At 41.3% G+C, this 23515-nt stretch overlaps 1 protein-coding gene and 1 long non-coding RNA gene across 3 annotated transcripts in view; both read left to right on the top strand.

Annotated features, from left to right (window-relative positions):
* Positions 1-23515, top strand: part of TUSC3 (tumor suppressor candidate 3) — a 287435-nt gene that overhangs the window by 223 nt on the left and 263697 nt on the right. The window lies entirely within an intron of this gene.
* LOC142071778 (uncharacterized) lies at positions 2434-4781 on the top strand. The gene is made up of 3 exons (XR_012667972.1): positions 2434-2448; positions 4539-4646; positions 4754-4781. It is a non-coding gene; the product is annotated as an uncharacterized LOC142071778 (long non-coding RNA).

Below are 23515 nucleotides of genomic sequence, written 5' to 3'. Positions count from 1 at the left end.
CTGGGGATGTCCTGCAGCGCTGCCCCCCCCCTCCCGCCCCGGCCCTATGAGCCCCATGACCAGGCGCGGCCCAGCCGGGGAATGGGGGTCGGGGAGGGGACTCGTTCACGTGACTCAGCCGCGCTCTCCCCTCCCGGGCTCTCCCCTTGCGTTGCAGGATGGGCTGTTCCCTCCCCTGGGCTCTGGGGGTTCCCTCTGCCCCGCCACCTTCCTTCCCCCACAGCGCCGGGGTCTCTGCACGCTGCCATTCGTGCCCCATCGCCGCCAGGGTCCGCAGCCCGGAAGCACTTGCGTGGGTGAGCCCCCCGCTCCTTCCCACCTTGCTGGGGGCGCTGACACCAGGGCGTGGATTGCTCCCCCGCCTGCTATCCATCGCCTGGATGGCTTCCTCTCCCCCCGCTGTAGGGACATGCAAATTGCTGGTCCACCACACTCATTCTAGCTGTGGCAATGCCACCTTAAACTTGCCTGTTAATATAGTGGCAAAACAGGCCTCTCTCAAAAGACTTAATTACGTGTAAATCGATAGCTGACACATATCCGGATTAATTGCAGTAGAATGTTGGATAATTTTGATTTTACTTTACATTCACAATATTGAAGTTTTATCTTGTTACACCATTTCACCCTGTGTTTGCCTCAAAAGAAGTCCTGTCCATTTGAATTTGGCCCTGAATGTAGTTTTTGAATAAATAATTTAAAGTCAATGGGCATGGTTCTATATGCATTTTTCCCAATTAAAACACCTTTAAAAACAGCAGAGGAGGTCTGGCTTTACACTGTTTGTTTGGGCTATTGCAGGAGACTCTAATGTGAAATTAACTAGGCCTAACTGTATGAACAATGAAATTGAATGGTATATGATTGTTGTTCAACCGAAAGTAATGCCAACAGACAAACATAGAAACAATCACAGTGTGCCTGTGTGTACCCTGAATCTCAGTTCTAAAGATCAAAGAAATACTTGTAAACTTATTAAAGACTTGGAGGGGGGGAGAGGTAGGAGATTAAAAAACAAAATAGTAAAACCAAAATCAATTTAACAATTTAGATTATTCAAATTAAATGCATGTCACATTACTCATGATATTTGTTTGCTGTCTGTCTTTCAGTTAGGAAAATTTAAAACATTCAGTTTAATTTTTCCTTGTTAGCTTGTGGTCAAAATCAGTTTAGGTCTTCTCACTCACTAGTAGAGTGCAAACACTGGAAGAATTTTTTGCGTTAAAGTTTCCATTTAAATTTCAAAACAAACAAATGGTATTCTGCCTTAAGTAATCATGACCTACTGTGACATTTTAGCTTTACTCTTTGAGATTTATGGTTTTAATTATGGAACTCAAAGGGTGCCTTGCTTTTTTTGTTGGTTTGTTTGACTGCTACCAAAAAACTCATGACTTTGTTTTGAAAATCCAGTTTTGTTAACAAATCAGTTGTTTGAATTATTTGCTCAAACAAATGGAAGAAGCCTCAAGAAAAGTTTTTCTCCCTCCTCCTGCTCAAGGGATTACCACAGGATGTTTCTTGAGTGCTAAACATCAATTCCACAAAAAAACAATTTCTCTCTCATCTCTTACTTTCTTACATGGCATATTTGGTAACATTCTGCTTTTTCATGTAATCATATGAGCTCTTTACAGAGCTCTCAATCCTAATGGAAATCGTGTTTACACTGGTAAGTAGAAAGAAATTTCTCTGATTCTGTATTGTACACATATGAAGCCAGATGCTGTTCTCTTTACACTAGTATAAATCTGGGTTACTTCTATTGTAGACAGTAAGGATACACCTTCTTTACCTTGGTGTAACTGAAACTAAAATCTAGTTCATGGTATATATTTTGAGTAGAAAGGTCCAGAGGAGAATGAGAGGCTAAAGAGAAAAATGAGGGAGGGAGTGAAAGTGGGCATGAGGGAGATGGATGTCACTAGGGCAGGTTGAGGGATTAGAGAATCTGCATCTGATTGGAGAAAATTGTAGGAGAAAAGGAAGCTGATAGTATTTTTGTCAAATCCTGTGCAGGAACTATGGTTAAGGACTATAGACCTAAATTTGAGAATACATGAACTTTAGGCACCCACATCCTTATTCAGGTATTGAAATAAGTAGTATCATTTTCCAAGTGCTTTTTGACTATGTTCTCCTTTGCTTCAGTCATCACTACTCAGTCAGCATACATTTAGTTTTTGAGAGCCATATTGTGCTTCATGCAGGTTACGCCTGCCCAAGGGGTAGTAACTCATTAGCCTCTATAGGGAGGCTATTACTTTAATATTCTGTTGGGGAACATGCTTTTCTATTCACTACGTATTCTCTTGTGCTAGATGCAGGGGGATTGGTCCTTATTGCAATCATTTAAATCTAAGTTATTTGCAGAACTGCTATGGGAATGCAGTAATTTACTTCAACACATCTCTGTTGCAGCCAAGGAACTTCTGATTAAAAGTGGTACGTGAGCTGTGTTCTCGAACTGTGTGTTTATCTTTGGTTGTTTATATTTTTACTTCAGGACTGGGTGTTCATATTTGGAGCCTACTTCTCTTTGCAGCTGTAGAGCTATTATACAGCTCATGACAGAATCTCTGGGTTTTGTCACTGTTGCTCAACTCTTCTTGCTACTAGACACCATGAACTAGATACGTTAGCATTACTGTTCCCATGATGGTAACTTTTATTATAGTTGAGAATTGCTTACTGTATACTACTTTTACTGTCATGTACGTTAATCTAAATAGCTATATTAGAGCTAGGTGGAAACTGGGAATTTTTCATTTCAAGGAGAATGTTGTGAATCTGATTTTTCCTTCTGTTCTGAAATGGAACAAAAGCAAGAACTGAAATGAGATTTAAAAAACAAACAAACAAAACCTGTCATTTCTGATCAATCTAAATGTTTTAATCTGATTTTATTTTATACTGTATATTTAAAATATTTAATGAAATTTGACAGAGATAACTGAAATGTTTCCAAAGTCAAGACATTCCATTTTAAGCTTATCAGAATGCTTTTATTTTTCTTTCAATCTTTCTTTCAAAAATCTTTGCTTGAAATAGACAAATTTAGACAAACATTTAGCCCAGGGCTTCTCAAACTGGGGGTTGGGACCCACTGGGGGTCACAAGATTCTTACATGGGGGGGTCGCAGGCTGTCAGTCTCCATCGCAAACCCCACTTTGCCTCCAGCATTTATAATGGTGTTAAATATATAAAAAGTTATTTTAATTCATAAGCGGAGGGAGAGGGGGTTTGCATTCAGAGGCTTTCTATGTGAAAGGGGTCACCAGAACAAAAGTTTGAAAACCACTGATTTAGCCTTTGATGAATTGGCATTTTCCAACTGCCACCAAAAATGATCTTGTGGGTAAAGAACTAGACTGGTACTCAAGAGTTCAGTTTTTGTTTTCAGATCATCCATTGATTTCCTGGATGACAAGTCACTTAGACTCTCTGTGCCTCCAGTCCTGTTCCTAATCATCTAGTTTCTTTTGTAGACCCTATCTTGTCTGTTTAGAGTATAGACTTTTCAGGGGTGGGATTGTCTCTTAATGTGGTCATATAGTGCCCACCACAATAAGGCCATAATGTATACTAAGGGCTCTCGGCAGCATTGTAATACTACCACTTAGTGTGAAGTAGTATTAATGATGATCAAATTCAGACTCTCCATTTGAAAAGCAGTATCTTTGCTCCTAATAAAGACACTTCACTTTTACATAAGAATCACTGCTTAACTATAGAATACCATCATGCAATCTTTTCTTTTTGCATCAATTAGTACCCTAATACTACATCTACACATGGAGCTAGGAGTGTGATTCCCAGCTTGAGTAGAAATACTTGTTTTAGTGCACTAAATATAGTCGTGTATCCGCAGTGGCGTGAGCAGTGGCACAGGCTAGCTGCTCTGAGTACAAACTCGCCCAGACCTAGTGCTTAATTTGTAATGGAAGAGGTGCTGAGGCTCAAGCAATTTTTTTTACTTACATAACTGATGCAGCAAACCCAAAGGTGCCGGGGCTATGAACAGCCAAGCATAGAGGTGCTGGGGCTCAGCCCTGGCACAAATTAAGCACTGCCCAGACCTCATAAGTACATATTATGCTGCATGTAATGCTGCTGCATGCTACTGAGGCTACACTAATATTTTTAGCGTGCTAGCTTGACTATGCCTGCTCGAGCTGGGAACTGCTCTTAGATCCAAGTGTAGTCATTAGCTCAGATTCAGTCATTGCTCAGATTGTTGTTGCTTTGTCTTCAGAAAAGCATGTGGAACTTCTTCCTTTTTCACCATAATGTTACTACCGCTTTTCTGTTGCTGTTGGGCATTACTGACCTTGAAAGATCTCTCCTGTATATCAGTGTAACTGCAAGCTTTGGAAATAGAAGACTTTTCTATAAAAGTTTGGGTCATCAAGTATTGCGTTCTTGTTCTGTGAGTGGTGTTTACAATATCATAAGTTGCTCTGTTGGTTTCCTGTAGCTAGACAATATTGGAAGCTCTGGCATTGGCTATTATGTATTTTCTTTACAACTGCAGAGATAATTTGAGTGCTTTGTGGAGTGCATGGTGTGAATCAATGGACTTTGCTTGTGTTTGTCAAGCTTTTCAGTGGAACGCTCTATAGGCTTATATGAAAAATTAAAGGTAAGTACTAGGAGGTAAAAAGAACAAGTAGCCTGAAAATAGTGTATGAAGCATATGAGGGTATACAAGTGTGGTAACTGCAGTATCTGTCCCTTCTCTTCTGGTAGCAACCATCTGTGGAAACGGACTACGAACAGTGGAGAGCTAAAGCTGTGGATAAGATGGAAGACAAGTGAGATAGGAAGGAGGGGTATGATGAATATGGAGAGCTGTTTACATATTTTTATGGACAGAGTTGCCATTTTAAGTACAGGATATAAATTGCTGTTGAAAACGTGATGGGGGAGGGCTCTATTCAGTGTGTTAGTCCCCTCCACCCAACTTTCTGTTCAGCATTTGAATCTAGCTTTAACATTTGTGGAACTTTTTTGATTTGATATGGCTTTATTAACCCAGCAGGTGGGGGTGGGGGGGGATCCAGTTCTACCAACCCCAGATGCTCAAATGGGTCCCTGAAAAATCAAATGATTGGGTTAAATCATGAGGTTCTATTTATTGATTGCTTGATTTGGCTTTTATTTACCTTTGAGCCTTTAGAGTACACTTGAGTTATGTTTTCTTGCTTGTCTCCAGATTTTTCTCTTGAGAGCTAGATTTTTTTTTTAAATAAATGGAAACTAAGATTCTCTAATTGCAAAAATCCAGGAGCTGGGGCTTTAAGAAAAACAACAAATATTGTGAGACTTACATACACATACATGCTCCCTATCTCCTCGTTCTCTGTTATAGCTAGTATACATCATGTAGCATTTAAAAAAAAAACAGGGAATCTGGTCCAAAATACAGCATATGCATAACACTATTAAAGTCAGTCATTGCAGGTTCAATATCTCTTTCCTCTCACCCCCCATCTCTCCTACCCAACTCACTTAATTGTACTAGAGATTACTGTTGTTGGTCAGGGCACCAGTGCAGGAGGCTGAATGAATCGCAGTAAGCCTAAAAAACCTACCCTTCTTTAAATTGTTTGAGTAAAGCACAAAAGTTTGCAGGATCTGGGTATCTCCTTATACAGAAACCAGATGAGTAATTGTGCTTGCACTTCTACTGAACAAATATTGACTTTGCTCTATTTTTAATCCTGAATGAAAATAATCATGTGAGTCTTAGCTGGGGTCCTTCATCTCCTAGTGCTTCCTCCAGGAAAAATATTTATGGTTCTCTGTGTTGCCTAGCCCCAAAGAAAAATCCCTTTAAACCATGTCCTTTGTTTCATCCCAGTACTTGCAGTTTGAGGGATTGGGTGCAGTAGATAGCTTAAGCTATCTTCTGTCCAGTACAAGAGCAGAGGGGAAAAAGATTGTTTTAAGATGGATATTCCTTTTCTTTCGGAGGGATGGGTGGGAGGGAATCAGTCTCTTGACAGTTGGGAGGGACACAGCGAGGAGAAGGGAAGGACATGACTTCTTACCATTCCATGAATGGAATTGCTGATTCCCCTAATCTAAAGAGAGAGATTTGTATTAGCTATGCAGAAATACTGTAGTAATGTAAAGCTCAATGAAATAGCAAAAGAGTCCTCCCTCCCCGCCACCTACTGATGAAGATAATGCTCAGAAGTGCTTTTGCTTATTGTTGTTCATGTTTAATATTCACTAAACATGGTCTGGTCCTGATACTTTTTTCAGTTCCTTTGTACTGTGGAAGGTACGAATATTGCTATTTGATGAAGCGTCACTGTAGGCTGTTTTCCTAAAGGTTATTTTTCTTGTCATTGTCCATAGAAAATATTGCCGTTCCTAAGGATGTGGTTGATAGTCTGATTTCTAAATTAGCCCATCCTGCATACATTATTTTGCCAGAATACTTTTGGAGTAAGTGGATTAAAGTAATGCTATCCCCGGCTCTGTCCGAAAATCCTTCAAGTTCTACATGTAAGATGCAGTATTCAGTTAAAACAGTAGCAACTGAAGCTTTTGTTTTAAGGCAGGCAGTTAAAATATGGTACTTCTGCAAGGAAGAACCTTACTGTTGTGTACTTAGTAAGCAGCCCTGAACATAAAATTATAAAAAACATAAAAACATAAAAAACTCAGTCCCAGCTGTGGTAGACTAGCAGGCTTATTGGGACAACTCTCGGAACAAGTTTGGTTCAGCACCCTGGGCTCTTGTTCCCCCTTCACTCTGTGAAGAGCGCACTCAGCTTCTCCAGCTCCTGGGTACATACCTTTTCAAGCCTCCTTCCCTCAATTTATGAGTTTTGTTATTTTTACCATCACATCATCCCTTCTCACCCTTTTGCATCTGGAGCTCATAAAAGATCAGCCTAACCTTGCTGCTTTTTGCCTTCTTATTTGAGTACAGGATATGAAGTAAAGAATGCTTAGAGCAGCCTGGCAGCACTCATGTAATTAGATTGCTGAAACTTTGTTTCTGCTCCAGATGTCTCCATTTGGCAGCATTACTGCCATAGACAGATGAGCAACTTAATTGATCTTTCCTACCACTCTGCTCTACAACCATTTATGCAGCACTTCCTATGTACGTGTATGAAAAATACGGATTGTATCTGCTCCAGTACTAAATGCTATGGATAAATCTTATTTAGATGGATTAAACTGCATAGCCATAGGGAAAAAGTGTATGTTTATTGGATGACTTACTGCTTAGAGGCTTCAGGATTTAATATCATTTGAACAGAATTATTTATTAGTATGAAAGTTGCATTTCATTGGGTAAAGTTACATTTTATTTTGGTAACTAGTTTGACTCTATGCTTTCTGGACTCCTTTACTGAGACCTAACATAATTTAGGTAGGCATGAGGGGATTAGACTTTTCTTTATGTACAGTTCATTGGTTTTCTGCCTTCTGTAGCCTCTCGTGAATTTAATCTTTGTTTTTTTCATGGTGAAATTTTACAATGATGAGGTGACATGACGAAGTTAAGTATTAAACTACATTTGGACTAACTCTGTGTACAGTGGTCCTCAAAGCAGAATTTGAAGTGGATGAAGTCCTATTTTTGCATGTTATTATCACCATACAGCAAGTCTGCTATACCCAAACAAATACATTAGTACTTCTATCATGCTGAATTAATTAGTTCTTGTATGGAAGAGCTAGAATATTAACTGGCAATACTTTGGTCACATTAAGGAATCCTATAAAGTAGAGATGGAGAAGTCTGACTTCCCTCCCTATGCAGACTTGTTCGGAACATTTATTTTCTCTAGTGTCTTGTGTAGTCTGTTTTATGATTGCTGAAGTGATGAGGCTTCCATCATTCTCAGGTGGGCTGTTCTCCAATCTTTAGAACTTACTAGTGGGACTTTATTTTTCTTGCCCATTAACACCATTTTGGAATACCTTGAAATCTGCTTCCTTTGTTTAAATGGTTGTGGTTCTTAACCTTGCAATTTCCCTAGCCCATCACTTTTCTTAGTCTTTTTTTCTTCAAATTCTCATACAATGTATTACCATCTTTGTAGTACAGAGGGGCTGAAAACTGAACCCAGTAATATTTGGTGTGATCTCACTCATGCTACAGAAATGCAATATTACTTCCTTATTTTATGACCTAATACATGTGTATATGCAATTCATAATCATACTAGTTTATTTGATTATATGTTGCTATAAGAGAGTATAGAAGACCCCATCTCTCCTTCACAAATACAGGAAGTCAGGCTCGCATAGGGAGAGGCCATAGAAGCAAGTGTCCCAGGAACAGGAAGTTGAGCTTTATCTTCCACCTTTGTTTCTAATCTCAAAGTTGCTGTTTGTTTAATGTCCCCCCAGTGGTATCTGTAAAACTCCTAAGTTGATAGTAGTGTGGTTTGTTCACTCTTCTAGATTACTAATGAAGGTGTTCAATAAAACTGAATTTAGTGCCAGTCCCTGCACTTAAGGTTTTTTTTTCTTCTCTCTGCAAGTTTTAATAAATGAATGCTCTGATCCAAGCCAGCGTGATTGTATTTACAAAGTGAGATTTTTTTTTAATGAATATAACAAAAAATTTCACTGATGGCTGGAGATATTTCATCAACTACTTTCCCTTCTAATAACTTTGTAGGGGAAAAGTGCCCAGTTTATTTGGCCTGATTGTGGCATTCACAATCTTTTCCATGGCTGTTCCTTTGGGATGTATTATTTTTGCAAATCCTGACATATATTGTTGTCTTAAAATTGAATGATCTTTCTAGGGATTGTAATTTGGTTACTATATAATTGCTAGATCACTCTTTAAAAACTTCTAAAAATGTTGGTAACACCTTTGTAGGCTTAGCAGAATTCTATTTTTACTTATGTTTGGACAATATCAATGTTTTATTTTTTTAATAACTTAATTTTTCTGTTTTAAATTTTCAGTTGCAGGAAGTTATACAAGGTTCAGACAATAATTTAATGACAGATGTTGAGATTCAAAAAGTTAAAGCTTCATAACCATAACATCACAAATTGTCAACATCACATGTCAATATACAAAGTAAATAACCTTAAATCAAACTAAGCTATCAAGCAGCATCTTTCTTACTTTACCTATCTATACATTTCAATTATTATGGATGAAAATATTTTTATCTGTTTGTGTATGTTGTGACAAAGCTCTGTCCTTGCCTCCGTGGGTCCTGCGTTTCCTGGTGGATTTTGCTAGCCTCAGAGGCTCACTGTGACCCTCCACGTAACCCTTCTCTCTCCAGAGACAAGGGTCACAGTTTACTGAGCCATTTTCATCATAAGCCAGCGAGGGAGGTGAGGAGAAGTTATCCTTCCTTGCACAATCTCTGTTGTCTCCCAGTCTCAGGGATTAATCAGGGGACAAAGGTGGGGGGCGTGGAGCCCAGGCCCACCCTCTACTCCAGGCTCCACCCCAGGGACCCTAATAGTATCAGCTATGCTAGCTGACCTTTTAGAAACATGACATGTACAATTCCCTGGGCTACTTCCCCCACAGCAGCCCTCACTTCCTCAAGCTCCACTTCACCCTTACCTCAGGGCCTCCTTCCTTGTGCCTGATATGGTGTGTACTACTCAGCCTCTCTAACAGTGCAACTTCCTCCCACAGCTCCTGACATGCACACCCACCTGACTAACTGGGAGGCTTTTAACTAGTTTAAGCCAGCTCCTGATTGGCTTCAGGTGTCCCAATCAACCTAGCCTTCTACCTGCCTTCTGGAAAGTTCTTAATTGGCCCCAGGTGTCTTAATTGACCTGGAGCAGCTTCCATTTCACTTAACCTGGTACCGGGATGTGTTTAGCCTGGAGCTAATATATCTATCTCCCACTACTTTTCCATAGCCATCTGGCCTTGCCCCGTCACAGTATGTACAGAGAAATCAATGTTTGCTGACATTTACCAATTAAAAAAATTAATCCTTCCAAGCCTACTCATTTTTGCTTTTTCGTAGTTTTTACAAAATCCCTTCCCTCTTTTTCATGACTATGCAAAAATAATTGATAGCTGCTCAGTAAATTCATTAGGTAGTTTCCTTAACACTGCATCTCATAAGGTACTGACTTACGTATATAGTCTCTTCAAATATTTTCTTACCTGTTTCCTATCAATAGGAAGGGGCCTAAACCTAAAATTAGGATCTGAATCCAGAGCTGAGCTTTCAAAGAAGAGGCATTTCCTGGTATTTGGCTTGAGCTAATCAATAGCTTTCTGCTAGTGCAAGGATGTCCTTGTTTCTCTTTTTGTCAGGTCTCTTTTTTTTAAAAGAAAATTGGATCTTTAAGCAGTTGTTCAGTACTTAGCTACTTTGGTCACCATACATCTTCCTTCATAGTTACTAATAGGCCTTCTTTCTCTCTCCTATTGCCTCCCTCCTGCCTAAGACTGCCAAAATATTTGTGGAATCCTTTCTTATTCCTTTTCATCTCTTTGGTTAGCACAAACTCATTGTGGTTCTCCTTTTCTCCCATTATCTCTTCCTTGTAAACTGTAACTAAATCTGAATATACTTCTAGTTCCGGTACAGATTCATATTTAAACATAAATATTTAAGGAATCTCTGTTATGACTGCTGTTCTGTTTTATTTTGTTTCTGGGTTTGGGGGTATTTTTTGCATATTTCTGATGAAGGTTTCTTATAAATCTGTAACAGACTATGGAGAAGAAGTTCCCCAAACTCTGGTACAGGAGACGGATGTTCCATCAGTTCACATAAAAATATATATATTTTAGAAGGTGGTTTATAAATTAGTAAAGTTTGGGAGATGCTGATCGAGAAAATTGGTTGCTTCAAGGGAGATTACATGCCATACAGTGTTGGAGGGAGCTGTGGGGAGGAAGAGGAGACAATGGCTAAACTACATTGAGGAGGTGGATGTTGTGATGTACGAATTGTGAGTCTTCAGAAAATTGCTCAAAGGCCATTTACCCTCAAATTAAGTGCTTGAATATGTGCAGTGACATAGAATCATAGAATATCAGGGTTGGAAGGGGACCCCAGAAGGTCATCTAGTCCAACCCCCTGCTCGAAGCAGGACCAATTCCCAGTTAAATCATCCCAGCCAGAGCTTTGTCAAGCCTGACCTTAAAAACCTCTAAGGAAGGAGATTCTACCACCTCCCTAGGTAACGCATTCCAGTGTTTCACCACCCTCTTAGTGAAAAAGTTTTTCCTAATATCCAATCTAAACCTCCCCCATCTTCTTTTTATTGAAATAGACAGTGTATACTCCTGTCTATGCATCCTAAAAGATCTAGAACTTAGCATAATATTCTGTTAACAGCTCTAGTTGCAGAGTGTTGTGATTAGTATAAGCCTTATATCTGTGGATCTGGCTACAAAAAACAGCATCCTCTAAGATTCTCCACATTCTAATGCAACATTTGGTCTGGTGATTTAAATGTGGATTCCGACTGCTTCTTCCCTGGACAAGAGGAACTTTTGAAGAACAGCTTGACAGCCACTTGGTAAAACAGAACATGGACTTGGGGGAAGATGAGGGCATTTTCCCCAAAACTGGATATGTCACAGAGGCAATGCATGGGGGGAGTGCTCAGATTTCTCCCTTAGCCCTGCTTCCTCCCTGTGGAGTAATGTTGTGCGGAGGAGGGCACTCTGTGTCTGCTGGTCAGTTTGCCCATGTGGGCTGTGTAAGGGGAGGGCAGGGAGCAGCTTCTGTTGGCTCACTGCACAGACTATGTGGGTAAACTGACCAGCAGACACACAGCATCTGGTGTTGCTGCTTTCCCACCTCCCCATCAGACCCCTTGGGGGGCATGACGGAAGCTTGGTGCAGGGAGCCAGTCAGGTGTTCCCTGCTAGCTTTTTGGTTTCCCCCTCATGGTTTGTGTAAGGGGAGGGTAGGAAAGCAGGGACCCAGCAGAGCCAGGTGGCAGAGCTGCTTTCCAAGAGTCTGTGCATTGTACAGCCCAGGTGAGTGAGTGATTTAGTCCTGGGGGAATTGGAATTAGAATTCTGGTTCAGCTGCTGGGGGGGAGAAGAATAGGACTTCCTCTTCCCCTGGAGCAGCTGGGGTCGGGTCAGACCCAGACCCAGGAACCTCCCTGGCTGCAGGAAGCTCTGTACCCCTTCCCCACTTCCTGCCCCCATCACTCCTCAGCCTCCGGTGGGAGTGTCACTGCATGGGCAACTTCCTCCCCCCCCCCCCCGTCCACCCAACCTCCTTGCATTTGGAGCCCATTCCACACCCAGAACCTCTTCCACTGAGCCCTGTGCATTCAGACTTCCCTCAGCAAGCCCCCACCCCTGCACTTGAATCCCTACTCTGCCGAGCCTCACCCCCTGCATCCAGAGCCCCATCCTCCCACATATGGATTCACCTGCTTCACCTCACGACCCCACCCCTTTGCCCTCCCAAATATAGAAGTCAGACTACACCTATGAACTTGGAGTAGCACTGGTGACTACTTTGAAGAATCAATTTGTTCCCGAGAGGTGAAATAAGTAAAGGGGGATAGAGAAAACTATTAAAAAAATGGACTTTGGGGATGAAGACATAAGGATTTTTCAGGGACCCTCATTTAGACTAGTTTTCATTGGTTAGGCAAAATGAGGGTATTCCCTTGCAAACTGCACCCCAGAATCTCACACATAGCTATCTAATCTATCTATAAAATTGTTTTCTTTGTACTCCCAGCAATCAGATTTCAGGAGAATTTGGGGAAGGCATTAATTGGATAATATGACATTAACTGCAATGTTTTACTTTTTCCACGTTTGTCACAATAGTTAGAACTTTAATTAGAGGCAGATCTGTTGTACCTTTCTGACTTTATTTCCAAAAGATGCTAAAAAGGATTTTCAGCCCCTATTTATACTGCCATTGAACCTTCAGAAAGCTTTCTTGTTATCTATGGATCAAGTCGTAGGGCATTGCGAAAAATCAGTGCAAAGCAGATTGATTTTCTTGGTGATGGATGACTAATGTTGATAAGATAGCTTCTTATCTGCAAACAACCATGTGTCTTAAAGAGAACTTCTGTTACTGACATATAAACGTGTATAAACTCCATTATAAACAACTTTCTACTGCACCTCCCCTCTTCCATGCTCATTAGGAACCAGATTTTGCCACCCTCGTGCTGAATAGTAGCTTATTCCATGAGTAGTTTCACTGAAGTCCATTTTGGAATAAGAGTTGTAGAATCTGGCCCTACAAAACTCCACACAGGACTCCTGGTCTTTCTGCAAGGTGCTGATTTGAGTTTGGGGGCAAAGACTAAAGGAGTTTTGCAATGGGTTGACTTGTGACCTTGATTGTGCAGGTAAATTAACAAAGCAGAGTGCCATTAAAAAGGGGCAAAACCAACATAACAGGAAATGAATAGCTTTAAAAATGTTTTTATATTGCATTACTCTAATTGCATTAAATATAGACTCATTTAGCAGCATTACCAACTTCAAAATATTTGTGCTAGATCAAGGCATTCATTTAGAATTAAACTTTTTTTAAGGGATATCATTTTGAAAGAACTATACAGTAGTAACCTTTTCTTTAAGAAATGTAAAATTATCTTGCTCTATTTTTCTACTAGATTTAAATCTTCAGATTTAGGAGGGAAAACAATTACATTTTGAGGGTGGAATTTTCAGAAGCATCTAAGTGATTTAGGGGCATAAATACTATTGAATGTTAATGAAACTTGTGCTTCTGAGTCACTTAGAGGCTTTTCAGAATTCCACCTAAAGGTCATCAGATAACTTTTCCTTACTTAGGATGCACTGGAAAGAAAATGGAGTACTCCAGACATCAGTGCTAAGACTGGTGTGGCTTAACTTTGAGATCACTTACAGACATGAAAGTGGTATCTTTATCAGATGTACCTAGATTGTATGTTGTTGAGATATATGTATAACTCCATCCAAAGAGCTGTGTCCATATTAATTGTTTCTGTTCCTTCTTTCTTTCTTTCTTTCTCTTGAAGAACAGAGGACACTTCTCTAAATATTTCCATTTTCAATTGGTAGTAGTTCATCCACCAAACAATCTTCAGTCTTGCATTGTAACCTTTCCCCAACCCTCATTAGGGATCCTTTTCATGAGAACTTGATAGAATTAGAAGTTTGTTCAATATTAGTTGGGTGCCATAGTGGAACTCCTTAAGAGTTTTGAGGGAAGGGATTTTATTTCATTGTATTTATTTTCTGATCCCAAAGAGAGAGAGGCCTGTGAACCATTCCAGACCTTCAACAGCTCATCAATTTAATCAGAAACTTCAAATTCCATATGCTTACTCTAGTCTCAACCATATCCTCATCCACCTAAGGCTGGTTTGGTTCAACTTACAGAATGCGTATTTTCACATCTTAGTGAGGTCTTCACATTGAAAATAACTGTGGCTTATTGTGGGAGGAAATAATGACTAGTCTTTCCATTTGGACTGTCTGTGGCACCTTGAGGATACATAAAAGTACCTAGGTGTTGTAAAGCTGAGTGAAAAGACAGTGCTCACATGCTGTCTTTTGTAGGAGGCCTGATTCTACAAGTATGGCCAGAGCCCTGCAGGGGACAAGGTGGGAGAATGCCTACTTTGAAAATGAAGCTGGAGCTTTAGCTTGCACAAGGGCTCTGAGCAGCTCATTAGTTGTGCGGCAGCATAAGATCTTAGGCAGCTTTGCACAAGCCTATTGGTGGAAACTTTGCCACCTGCAGAGTTATGTGGCAGCTGAGCTGTGGCTTTGGGGATGTCGAGGCACCTAAGTATCTCTGTGAATCTAGTTCAAAGTGTTTTTCACATTGAGATGTTAGAGTATCCGTGACTATCTTTATTTGGACAATTCACAGAAATGAAGCAACCTCAAACCTCAAGCAGTTGGTGATCTTGTCCAACCCCATGTTCTGAGGCCATTCTTGACAGGTGTTTGTTTGTGGAATCCCCATCATTGGAGGTTTCTAAGAACAGATTAGACAATCTCCCTTGGAAGCCTATAAGAGAACTTAACTACCCTTATGTTTAGAAAGCTTTTCCTAATATCTAACCTAAATCGCCCATGCTGCAAACTAAGCTAATTCACTTCTTATTCTGCCCTTGGTGGATGAGGAGAACAATTGATCACGGTCCTTGTATTAAGGGCTCTTATAAAATGAAGACTGTTGTGAGTCCCTCCAAGCCTCCTTTTTCTCCCTCCCCCCCTCCGCCCAGTCATCTTTTTCTCAAGACTAAATACGATCAGTTCTTTCATGCTCTTGTTTGTTAGGTTTTCTAAAGCTTTTATAATGTATGTTGCTTTCTTCTGGGACACCCTCTAATTTGTTCACATCTTTCTTAAAGTGTGCTGTTCAAAACTGGACACAGTATTCCAGTTAAGGCCTCACCAATGCCAAGTAGAGAGGAACAGTTAGCCCCATGTCTTACATAGGATATTCCTGTTAGAATCATAGAAGATTAGGGTTGGAAGAGACCTCAGGAGGATATCTAGTCCAACCCCCTGCTCACAGGACCAAACCCAACTAAATCATCCCAGCCAGGGCTTTGTCAAGCCAGACCATAATTTATATTAATACATGCCAGAATTAATTTTCTTTTTTGCAGTGTGTCCTCGCAGTAAGATTTAGCAAAAGCTGTGTCACAAGCATGTATGCTGTTCCAAACATTGAAGTTCAAGAAAAACTGGAAGAAATCACAGCTCCATCCAAGTTAATACCGGTTTTATTGGGGCAGTTCTGGATTCTATAGTTAAGAATTTTGAAATACCTTTTAATGGAAGTACTACAGGAAAACAAGTGTTAAACAGTAATTGTCTTCTTCAAACTGATGGTCCTTAAGGCTTTGACAACCAATCAGTATTCTTGTATGCAGAACTAAAATTGGGACTTCTGTAACACTGGATACCAATATGCTGTATAACAAATATAGACAGCACATTTATGAAATCAGCACTGCCTAAATTTTTCTTCCTGTTTTTCAAAGGAATTGTATTAAACCCTTAAGCTCATTGCAAGAATGACAATTCATGGTCAATGGAATGTCTAAAATATCTCCATATAGACTTCCCAGGGTTCAGAGTGATACTTTATGCTCTCAAGTCCTTTTTCTCCCATCTACAGGACAGAATGGTTAAAGTAGTTTACTGTCAATATGACCATGATATTTCACATGAACAAGAAGGGGAACACATTACAGCCAGCTGTACAAAGCGGTGGTGGCTTTGTGGGAATGATGTATAGTACAACAAATTTATCCTGTAATTCTCCACCTTTGTGGGCAAGTACAATACTGGATGACCGTCTGACCCAAGATCTGTAGGAGTGGTCACTCAAGAACTATGCAGCAAATAGCATCTCCCTGTGTAGATATCTGGAGATGGAGTAGTGTCTTGCTGCAAATAGCTCTAACTATCAGGTTTTGCTCCAGAGTAGAACACAACCAGTCCATCTCTGATGTGTGTTCTAATCTGGGATGTAGGTCTCCTATGCATTCTATCTAGTTCCTCTAATCCAGGGATTTCTCAAGAAAATCAAACAAAAAAAGCTAAGTATAATTCAGTTAGCCCAGTTTGGGTGAGACAAGATTGGCAATCAGATCTACTATAGCCATAGGTTTCTTTATGTCTCCTTGCAATACTGAACTGACAGACTCAACAAGGAAGTCAGATTTGTTCTCTGGAATCATAGAATGATAGAATATCAAGGTTGGAAGGGACCTCAGGAGGTCATCTAGTCCAACCCACTGCTCAAAGCAGGACCAATCCCCAACTAAATCATCCCAGCCAGGGCTTTGTCAAGCCTGACCTTAAAAATATCTAAGGAAGGAGATTCCACCACCAGCTTTCTATCCACCTTTTAGTGCATTCATCCATCCCATACTTCTTTAACTTGCTGGCAAGAGTACTGTGGGAGACCGTATCAAAAGCTTTTCTAAAGTCAACATATATCATGCCCACTGCTTCCCTCATATCAACAGAGCCAGTTATCTCATTAAAGAAGGCAATTAGGTTGGTCAGGCATGACTTGCCCTTGGTGAATCCATGTTGACTCTTCCTGATCACCTTCCTCTCCTCCAAGTGCTTCAAAATTGTTTCCTTGAGGACCTGCTCCATGATTTTTCCAGGGACTGAGGTGAGGCTGATTGGCCTGTAGTTCCCTGGATCCTCCTCCTTCCCTTTTTTAAAGATGGGCACTATATTAGCCTTTTTCCAGTCGTCCGGGACTTCCCCCGGTAACCATGAGTTTTCAAAGATAATGGCCAGTGGCTCTGCAATCACATCCGCCAACTCCTTTAGCACTCTCGGATGCAGTGCATCTGGCTCCATGGACTTGTGCTCATCCAGCTTTTCTAAATAGTCCCGAACCACTTCTTTCTCCACAGAGGGCTGGTCACCTCCTCCACATGCTGTGCTGCCAGTGCAGTAGTCTGGGAGCTGACCTTGTTCGTGAAGACAGAGGCAAAAAAAGCAGTGAGTACATTAGCTTTTTCCACATCCTCTGTCACTAGGTTGCCTCCCTCATTCAGTAAGGGGCCCACACTTTCCTTGACTTTCTTCTTGTTGCTAACATACCTGAAGAAACCCTTCTTGTTGTTTTTAACATCTCTTGCTAGCTGCAGCTCCAGGTGTGATTTGGCCTTCCTGATTTCACTCCTGCATCCCCGAGCAATATTTTTATACTCTTCCCTGGTCACTTGTCCAATCTTCCACTTCTTGTGGACCCAAACTCTCTCCATTTGACAGGATGGGCCATGGTATTTTGATAGATCTTGAACTGTCCTGGTCAGGAGATGGTTAAACTTTGAAGCAATCAACTCACCTACTCTAAGATCACAAGTGGTAAAAGTGTTTTTTTTTCTTTTTTTTTTTTTCTCTCTGTGGGCAACTAGCAATACCTGGACACAGCTTCAGCTTCTGTTCAGTCCATATTGGAGTACTTAATGTGAAATCCTTGGAACTCTTCGTATTATTATCAGTAAAAAGGCTTCTATCGGCCATCTTGGTTTAACAGATTAGTTGAGCATAAGACTATGTTGTTACAAGGTATGCTCTGTTTTAGACTCCTAAGAAGTCCTCCTTTGTTCACCTCTCTCAAGGTTGGAACCACTCTTGGGTTGCAGCTCCCCTGTCTTCCCACCAGGTAATCAATGATATTTGACACCTGCATGGACCTTTCAAGAAAACCTCTTTCCTGGAGCCTCTGACCAACAGCTGATTGAATTGACTCAAATGTTTTATTATAACAAATTTATAGATTGTTCACTGTTCACCTATACTTAGGCTTAAGAGGGTTAGATTTTTATTCATAAATGTCAATAAACATTGATTTCACTGTACACACACAAAGTGATGGCAAAAATAATTTCATCAATATTAAAAAAAAAAAAAACTACAGAAAGGTAAAGTAAGAAATTCTTGATTTTTAAGACTTTGTTTATATTTTGAAATGATGTTGAATCTCAGCATCTGTTATTACATTACTTGACACCCCCCAGTTTTCTGAACACCCAGCGTCCCACAACTGTGAAAGTTTAAATTGATAAAACTAAAAAACCCAACCCACTTTAGCATATAAAATTGTAACAGAGAATATTGATTTTAAAGAATTCTGCCAAGTCTATCAATGTGCTAAATCGAGAACACCCATCCTGATAGGACCACAACCTAATATTTAATTCATAAAACCTCCCTTTGAACCAATGGGAGAATGATCCCTGGATCATCTCATTTGGCAGCTTTTTCTGCCATAAAAAGAGTGAGGGAGCTTCAGGCTCTTCTGACTGATTTCCCCCGCCCACCCGTTTGTGAAATAAATAAATATATATATATATATATATATATATTTAAAAGAAAGTGGCCCTTCTTCTTCACCTAAAACTTCTCCCTAAAGTGGTAAGAGAATTCCATCTCAACTAAGCCATAGATGTGCCTATATATATTTTTTTCCCCTAGGCTTCATTCACACTGAGGGGAATCTAAGCTACAAATGCTGGATGCTAAGAATGCATAAGACTTATTTGAATAGGTCTAAGGAATATTGGATTCACCTAGACTTTTTGTTTTTTTTTTTCTCCATTTAAAAATAAAAGAAAGATTTGGGCAATTGCATCCCAATCCATCCCTAAATGAGTTGGGGTTTGTGTTAAATATAAAATACCCTACAGTTCCCAGAGCTGTCCCTGGGGGATGGCAAATCGTGGTGACATCTCCAGGCCCTGTGCTTTGCAGGGGGGCCCACAGGCTAGCATCTCATGGACGGCGTGTGAACTGCTGGCGGGGGAAGGGGTGCTGGGAGGGAGAGCGTGTGGTGTGACCGCAACCTCCCCAGCTCCAGGAAGGCGGGTGGTATGGCCCCAACCCCCTGGAGCCCAGCGGCAACACCAAGGCGAGGCCCTGGGGGTTGGAGTGTGGGCAGGGCCACACCTGACTGTTGGGGAGGCACTGCCTCCTCCAGCCTCCCCTACCTGCCCCCGGCAGCATCGGTCCCACAAGTGACTTCGCTTCCACCCAGAAGTGACTTCACTTCTGCCCCAGGCCCCACAATCTCTTAGGGATGGGCCTGACGGTTCCTCTTCCAGAAGGGCTTAGAGTGTACTCTAGCTAAAGAAAAATCCACTTCCATTGACTGCCATCTACAAATTTGTAGTTTGTGAATGTCTATCATTTGGTGTTTGATTCACACTTTCATTACACTAGCATCTAGATCAGATGCATAATTTGCTTAATTGTTGAACTCAATATACCCGCTATACCCTCCTTCAACATTCCATGTGGCAAAAGGGGTCACTGCACTACACAATGTTACAATCTGTTTGGTTAGGCTGGCTTGTCCTACAGAAGTGCTGCTTCTCAAACTCCCAATAACGAGGCCTGGACTACACTAAAAGTTATGTTGATGTAAGCTGCTGTGCCTCGATACAGCCGTGCATGTGTCTACACTTAAATTTGTCTCCCATTGATGAAAGTGCCCTGTTATGTTGACTGTAACACCATCTCCCAAGTGGTATTGAGCTGAAGTCGATAGGTAACGCAGCATCTACATGTGCACTTCTTGTCTACCCTAAGAGTCCTCCAGCAGTTGTCCCATAATGCCTAACACTGGTCACTAGTGTGAACGCCATTGCTCAGGGTCCATGAACCCAGAAGCCACCCTTCCCCTTTAAAGCCCTGCAAACTTTTGAAATTCATTCTCCTGATTGACCGGCTTGGTAATCACACCTAGCCTCTCTCCATTACTGAAGCAACCTCCCAGCTGACCATGCTGGCTACACCTTCCAAATATGCTCCTGTCTGGAGTAGACAGGAGATATTGGATCTCCTGGGCCTGTGGGGAGAATAGGCTTTGCAGGCACAGTTCTGATCCAGCCTTAGAAATGTTGAGATCTGTGATCAGATTGGTCAGAGGATGCAGGAGGAAGGAATATGACAGGGACCAGCAGCAGTGCCGTGTGACTGCCAAGGAGATGTATCAGGCTTACCAGAAGGTCAGGGAGGCCAACAATCAATCTGGTGCTGAGCCACAGACCTCCTGCTTTTACCACAAGTTGCATGCCATACTTGGTGAAGACTGCATCAACACTCAACACACTGCCATGGATACCTCCAAGGAGTCACAGGCCTCTACCATGAACAGGGAGGAGGGGAAGGTGGAGACGAGGAGGAGGATGGGGAACAGGCACCTAGATGATCGAGCTGTGCAATATATGGGCCTGTGCGGCTTTGGGATGCCAGCAGCAGCTGTGTTCTTTGTGCCGTTGGTACCCTCAGGAGTGAGATATTTGCTAAAATCACCACCTCCTGTAGAAAATAATGCCAGTATTCAGTGCTGTTGCTTTAAATTACAAAATTAATGTAACTGAGCAATTCCCTCCTAATTTCCCTTATCCCTGGCAGGCCATACACCACATGACTTGTGCTGTGACTGGAACCGGCACCATGCAGAAACAATCCCAAGCAGAAGTGAGAATATATTATTTAAAACCTTGTGGGAGCAAAAGGGTGAATCCCGTATCTGAAGTTTCACTTTTTGTAGTGAATAATCTGACAGTGGTACCACATTGTGGCCTTCAGAGTGTCCCCCTCACACCAATGGAACACCTGACTCAGCTAAGGAGGAGAAAGAATAGGACTTGGGATGACATTTTCAGTGATATCCTACAAGCTATTGCTGCATTGGACTGAGCACAGGGCTTGGACAATGAACGTTGGGGACACTTCGAACAGGGAAAGAGTAGCAAGGCGCACAAAAATGAGTAGGACATAATGGACGTTCTCAGGCAGTAAACGTAGATGCATCAGACTCTGGTTTACTGCAGGTTTAATAATCTGCACTCACCTCCCTCTGCAGCCCATTGAGAACTCAATATCAGGATCTCTGTATATTCCCCTCTTTCAACATTCTATGTGGCATCAGGGGTCACTACACTACCCCTACCACTCCATCCTGGGCGACATTAAAGACAATTACAGCGTCACGTAACTGACCTGTGAAGGCGAGGGTGGGTGTAGATGTAACTGAAATTGATGTAAATATTCTTTATCCTTCCTAAGTTCTGTTCTCTTAAATTAAGATTTTTTTTTTAAATTTAACTGTTTTTGCATTGAATTCTGTTACAAACGAGATGTCGTATTTGAACTAAATTCATCTTTATTAGTTTGTCAGTAACAAGCAGATGTTACATTGTGGGGAAAAAATAGGGCTGTCGATTAATTGCAGTTAACTCATGTGATTAACTCAGTAGTGATTAAGAGATTAAGATTAATTGCAGTTTTAATCGTACTACTAAATTTCAATTGGGATTCTATTAAATATTTTTGGATGGTTTTTGGATATTGACTTACAACACAGAATACAAAGTGTATAGTGCTCACTTTATATTTATTACAAATATGTGCACATTAAAAATGATAATAGTATTTTTCAATTCACCTCATACAAGTACTGTAGTGACATCTCTTTATCGAGGAAAAAAAATCTACACTTGTAAATTGCACTGTTACGTAACCGCAATCCACAAACAAAACAGTGTAAAACTTTAGAGCCTACAAATCCACTCAGTCCTACTTCTTGTTCAGCCAATAGCTCAGACAAACAGGTTTGGTTACATTTACAGGAGATCATGCTGCCTGCTTTTTATTTATTATGTCACCAGAAAGTGAGAACAGGTGTTTACATGGCACTTTTGTAACCGGCATTGTAAGGTATTTACGTGCCAGATATGCTAAATATTCGTATACCCCTTCATGCTTTGACCACCATTCTAGAGGACATGCTTCCATATTGATGACACTCTTTAAAAAAAATGCATTAATTACATTTGTGACTGAACTCCTTGGGGGTGAATTGTGTGTCTCCTGCTCTGTTTTACACACATTCTGCCATATATTTCATGTTATAGCAGTCTCGGATGATGACCCAGCACATCTTGTTCATAGAATCATAGAATATCAGGGTTGGAAGGGACCTCAGGAGGTCATCTAGTCCAATTTTTCCACATCCTTCTTGTAGTGTGGGACCCAAAACTGGACACAGTACTCCAGATGAGGCCTCACCAATGTCGAATAGAGGGGGACAATCACGTCTCTCGATCTGCTCGCTATGCCCCTACTTATACATCCCAAAATGCCATTGGCCTTCTTGGCAACAAGGGCACACTGCTGACTCATATCCAGCTTCTCGTCCACTGTCACCCCTAGGTCCTTTTCCGCAGAACTGCTGCCTAGCCATTCGGTCCCTAGTCTGTAGCTGTGCATTGGGTTCTTCTGTCCTAAGTGCAGGACCCTGCACTTATCCTTATTGAACCTCATCAGATTTCTTTTGGCCCAATCCTCCAATTTGTCTAGGTTCCTCTGTATCCTATCCCTGCCCTCCAGCGTATCTACCACTCCTCCCAGTTTAGTATCATCCGCAAATTTGCTGAGAGTGCAATCCACACCATCCTCCAGATCATTTATGAAGATATTGAACAAAACCGGCCCCAGGACCGACCCCTGGGACACTCCACTTGACACCGGCTGCCAACTAGACATGGAGCCATTGGTCACTACCCGTTGAGCCCGACAATCTAGCCAACTTTCTACCCACCTTATAGTGCATTCATCCAGCCCATACTTCTTTAACTTGCTGACAAGAATACTGTGGGAGACCGTGTCAAAAGCTTTGCTAAAGTCAAGAAACAATACATCCACTGCTTTCCCTTCATCCACAGAAACAGTAATCTCATCATAGAAGGCGATTAGATTAGTCAGGCATGACCTTCCCTTGGTGAATCCATGCTGACTGTTCCTAATCACTTTCCTCTCATGTAAGTGCTTCAGGATTGATTCTTTGAGGACCTGCTCCATGATTTTTCCGGGGACTGAGGTGAGGCTGACTGGCCTGTAGTTCCCAGGATCCTCCTCCTTCCCTTTTTTTAAAGATTGGCACTACATTAGCCTTTTTCCAGTCATCCGGGACTGGAAAAAGTGTTCATTTTAAGAACACTTTCACAGCAGATTTGACAAAACACAAAGAAGGTACGAATGAG

The sequence above is a fragment of the Caretta caretta genome, chromosome 4 (genome assembly GCF_965140235.1).
Source record: "Caretta caretta isolate rCarCar2 chromosome 4, rCarCar1.hap1, whole genome shotgun sequence".
Classification (NCBI taxonomy): Eukaryota; Metazoa; Chordata; order Testudines; family Cheloniidae; genus Caretta; species Caretta caretta.
The sequence above is the reverse complement of the archived record's forward strand: the minus strand, read 5'-3'. Positions and strand labels throughout refer to the sequence as shown.